Below are 5,098 nucleotides of genomic sequence, written 5' to 3'. Positions count from 1 at the left end.
ATACTGGAGTGGGTTGCAATTTCCTTCTCCAGAGGATCTTCCTGATCCAGGAATGGGAACCCAGGTCTCCTGTGTCTCCTGCACTGGCAGGCAGATTCTTTACCACTGAACCATCAGGGAAGACCACTATGCAGAGTACATCATGCGAGATGCTGGGGTGGATGAATCAAAAGCTGGAATCAAGATTGCTGGGAGAAATATCAACAACCTTAGATATGCAGGTAATGCTACTCTTATGGCAGATAGTGAAGAGGAGCTAAAGAGCTTCTTGATGAGGGTGAAAGAGGAGAGTGAAAATGCTAGCTTGAAACTCAACATTCAAAAAACCCTAAGATCATGGCATCCAGTCCCATCACTTAATGGCAAATAGAAGGGGAAAAAGTAGAAAGAGTGACAGATTTTTATTTTCTCCAAAATCACTGCCGACGGTGACTGCAGCCATGAAATTCAAAGACACTTGCTCCATGGAAGGAAAACTATGACAAACTTAGACAATATATTAAAAAGCAGAGACATCACTTTGGTGACAAAGGTCTGTATAGTCAAAGCTACGGTTTTTCCAGTAGCCATGTAAGGATGTGAAAGCTGAACCATAAAGAAGGCCGAACATGGAAGAATTGATGCTTTTGAAGCCTGGTGCTGGAGAAGACTCTTGAGAGTCCTTTGAACTGCAAGGATATCAAACTAGTCAATCATAAAGAAAATCAACCCTGAATATTCACTGGAAGGACTGATGCTGAAGCTGAAGCTCCAATACTTTGGTCACCTGATGTGAAGACCTGACTCATTGGAAAAGACCCTTATGTGAGGAAAAATTGAAGGCAAAAGGAGGAGTGGGTGGCAGAGGATGAGATGGTTAGAAAGCATCACTGACTCAATGGACATGAATTCGAGAAAATTTTGGAAAATAGTGGAGGACAGAGGAGCCTGGCATGCTGCAGTTCATGGGACCACAAAGAGTTAGAAACAGTTAGCAACTGAACAACAAAAAACAACTGAATGTGAGCTTTTATCATGAGTGTGAGCTGAGTATTAGCAAATGCTTCCTTATCTCTCAAGATGAGAATGATTTTCTTTTCCCTCTTGTTGGTGGTGGGTTTAGTCGCCAAGTTGTGACTGACTCTTGTGATCCCATGGACTGTAGCCCACCAGGCTCCTCTGTCCATGGAATTCTCCAGGCAAGAATACTGGAGTGGGTTGCTATTTCCTTCTTCAGGGGATCTTCCCGACTGGGGGACTGATCCCAGGTCTCCTGCTTTACAGGCAGATTACTGAGCTACGAGGGAAGCCCTTTCCCCCATGCATCTGATAACCATTAGGCTTTTCCAAATTTTAAACATCAGCTTACATCCCCATAATAAAAATAATGTATGCATGATGTATTACATAAGTTTTACCCAGTTGTAGTAAACAAATATATAAATTGCACAAATTTACACTTTGGCAGAAGTATCTTCTGTGAAAGCATGAGCTCAAACTAATGACCATAGTCATTAGTCCCCCAAATTCCTCATGCCTGTGTATGCGCTGTTGCTTCAGTCAGGTCCTACTCTGCGACCCCATGGACCGTAGCCCCCCAGTCTCCTCTGTCCATGGGATTCTCCAGGCAAGAATAGTGGAATGGGTGGCCATGGCCTCCTCCAGGGGGTCTTTCTGACCCAGGGATCAAACCTGTGTCACTTAAGTCATTGGCAGGCAGTTTCTTTACCACTAGGGCCACCCAGGAAGCCCAAATTCCTCGTCCCCTTTAGTAATTATTTTTCCCATGCTTACCAGTCACATCCTGTCTTCAGACAACCATTAACATACTTTTTGTTACTATATGGTCTCTAAAATGTCATTTAAGTGATATCATACACTATGTGCATTTTTTGGTCTAACTTTTTGTTTCCCTAGGATATTTACTTTGAGATTCATCTATGCTGTTACAGTTGCTGATGGCTCATTTTTCTATATTGCTAAGTACTATGAATGTGCCATAACATGTTTATTGTTTAATCAGTTGAAATACCTGAGTTATTTTCAAATTTAGGTTATTAAGAACAGTCTACCTTAAAGTGTCATGCATTATACCAATATATATATATCATAAGAACCTTGTAGTAATTTACTTCTGTTTCTTTTCTCTCTCAGCCTTTCTGTAATTGTTTTCATACATAATCTGCATTGACTTCTTTGTTTTTATTTCTGCTTAAAGGTCAACATTTGAAAAAGAGACTTGAAAATTCATATTTCCATCTAGAGTAATCTTCTTTCTTCCTAAAGAATTCCTTTGCTGTTGCTGGTAGAAAACGAATCTTTATTTCTCCTTTGTTTAAAAAAAGTTTTTCACTGGTATTGAATGGTAGTTCTCATCATTTGTCCTTTAATACTTTCTTTAAAGATAACTGGCCACTATCTTCTTGCTTGGATGGTTTCCGACAAGAAATCTTTTTTACTACATAGTGTACCTTAGTGTATCTTTTTTCTCTTGCTGGTTTCAAAATATTTTCTCTTGTTTACTGCTTTTGAGAAGTCTGCTAATCATGTACTTTGGTGTAATCTTATTCCTGTTTCTTGTTCTTAGGGTGATTAATTCATGGAAAGAAATATCTTAAATGAATTTAGTGAATTCATTGTTGCTTATAAATAACTGAGAAATTAATCTAATAATATTTTGCAAAAAAAATCTTCCTTGGAAGTTGTAGCTGATATCCTAGAATTGACAATGTAAGCTAATAGGAGGAAATAATGTCAAATATAAGCTTTTCACTGTACGTTTAGTTCCAAATATAAGCTTTACACTGTCCATTACTGAGACTTCACTGTGCCTCAAAATAGTCTACGTAAAAAGAAGAATTTGTTACATATGTGTTATTAAAAGGGGTAGGAAATAGTCTGAGACATTCTGAAAGCTGCTGCTGTTTAAAAGCAAAATTGTTCTATTCATGTATGTATGTGTGTGTGTGTGTTAGAAATAATCGACGGTAGTATTTTCCAAAACAAGAAAGGCTGACTTATGAACAAATAAAGATTATAGAAAACATAATTACTTCTTCAAGTCCCCGTAACTTTCTTCTAAGGTCTTGTGAATGTCAATCCATCGAATTGTATTGTGGCTGTGTTTCCATTAATTATCACCTTCATTAGTCATTCAGCACACAATGATTGCAGCCACTCTGATATTCACAATAGTCTGTGTTGTAAGGCAAATGCCATTAAGCATCATCTTTTCCAAATCTAAAAATAAACTCAAAAAGCAACCAGTTTTGAGTCTGTGATTTTCCTAAATTCTTGATTCCTTGGAAATCATTCTAATGTCCTAAGAATAATCCTAATGTCCTAAGGATAATTGCTTTTTTTTCAGGAGTAATGAATCAGAGGTGCAACATATTCTAGATTTGACTGGTTTCTGTTAAATTAATATTAAATTTTTAGGGCAAATCTTAGGTGGAAATAGTATATTATCCCTTTTTTATATCATTAAGTTTGATTTACATAATATTTTGTTTAGAATATTTGTGTCTATGTTCATGAGAGATATTGATCTGCAGTTTACTTTTCTCCTTCCAGTTTTATTATGATATAGTCAACACACAGCTCTGTATAAGTTTAAGAGGTAAAGCATAAGGATTTGACTTGCATAAACCATGAAATGATTACCACAATAAATTTAGTGAACATCCATCATCTTATATAGTGTGTGTACCCAGTCGTGTCCAACTCTTTGAGACCCCATGGACTGTAGCCCACCAAGCTCCTCTGTCCATGGGATTTACAAGCAAGAATACAGGATTGGGTTGACATTTCCTCCTCTAGGGGATCTTCCTGACTTAGGGATCTAAACCGCATCTCTTATGTTTCCTGCATTGGAGACAGGTTCTTTACCACTAGCACAACTGGGTTACAAATTTTCCAGGCAATAATACTCAAGAGGATTGTCATTTCCTATGCCAGGGGATCTTCCTGACTCAGGGATTGAACCTGTGTTTCTTGCATCTCCTACATTGGCAGGTGGATTCTTTACCACTGCGCCACCTGGAATCCTACACATCTTAAAATACAGGTGCACAATTTTGAGTTTAAAAATTTTTAAACAGCTTGATTACTTTTTTTTTTAACAAGTGTGGAGTCACACTGTTTTTCTAAGCTCTTTGTAAACAGGCTTAAGCAGGAGGAAAAGGTGAAAGTAAAATGTTGGAAGAAAACTTCCAACATGTTTCTAAAGTTAGTTCTAATTGCTTCACTGCCCCCATTTTTATTTTTCACTTTCTGCTAAAAACCTGCCTTGTTTTGTCTGCACATGTTGAAACTAGGGTGCCTTTGTGGTTCTGTCTGAAAGTACACATCCTTCCTACTGTTTTTTTTTTTTTTCTCTTCTGCATTTCTTGGTGTTTCTTGTTCCTTCTCAATTCACAAGTCTGATCTCATATATATTTTATAGAAATAGACAAGACACTGAAGTCAATGGCATACTCCAATTTATCTCATGGTTACATGTTTGTTTTAGCCATTACATTCTTCAACTTGGGAATCAAAAGAAAGGGCAGTACTCACCTTGGAAGCACATATGCCAAAATTAGAATCATACAGAGATTAGCATGTCCTTTGCAAAGATGATGTAAATTTGTGATACATTTCATATTTTCCCACCAGTATGAAAAGATGCATCATACATCATTAGGGAATTGGAAAATTTTTTAAAAATGAGATTGTTTCCAAGACATAGACATTAGAATAACTAAAATCCAAAACACTGTAACATCAAATGCTGGCAAGAATGTGGAGCAACAGAGAAAATATAATCATGCTGGTGGGAGTGCAAAATGGTACAACCCCCTTGAAAGACTGTTTGGCAGTTTTTTATAAAAGTAAACATATACCTACCATAAGATCCAGAAATCACATTCCTTGGTATTTGCCCAAGTGAGTGGAAAACTTATGCCAAGATAGAAACCTGCAGGTGGATATTTATAACAGTTTTAGTCGTAGAACTTCAGTAGGTGAATGGATAAACTGGTCCATCCAGACAATGGAGCGCTATTCAGCGAGCTATCAAGCCACGACGAGACACAGAGGAAGTTTAAATGCATATTAGTAAGTGAAAGAAGCCAATCTT

General features: G+C 37.4%; 1 pseudogene; it reads left to right on the top strand.

Annotated features, from left to right (window-relative positions):
• The first annotated feature begins 4,528 nt into the window (after window positions 1–4,528).
• On the top strand, window positions 4,529–4,628 carry LOC136148200 (U6 spliceosomal RNA; annotated as a pseudogene).
• The last annotated feature ends 470 nt before the right edge of the window (window positions 4,629–5,098 follow it).

This window comes from Muntiacus reevesi, chromosome 16 (genome assembly GCF_963930625.1).
Source record: "Muntiacus reevesi chromosome 16, mMunRee1.1, whole genome shotgun sequence".
Lineage (NCBI taxonomy): Eukaryota > Metazoa > Chordata > Mammalia > Artiodactyla > Cervidae > Muntiacus > Muntiacus reevesi.
Note: the sequence above shows the minus strand (reverse complement) of the source record. Positions and strands in the feature narration are given on the sequence as shown.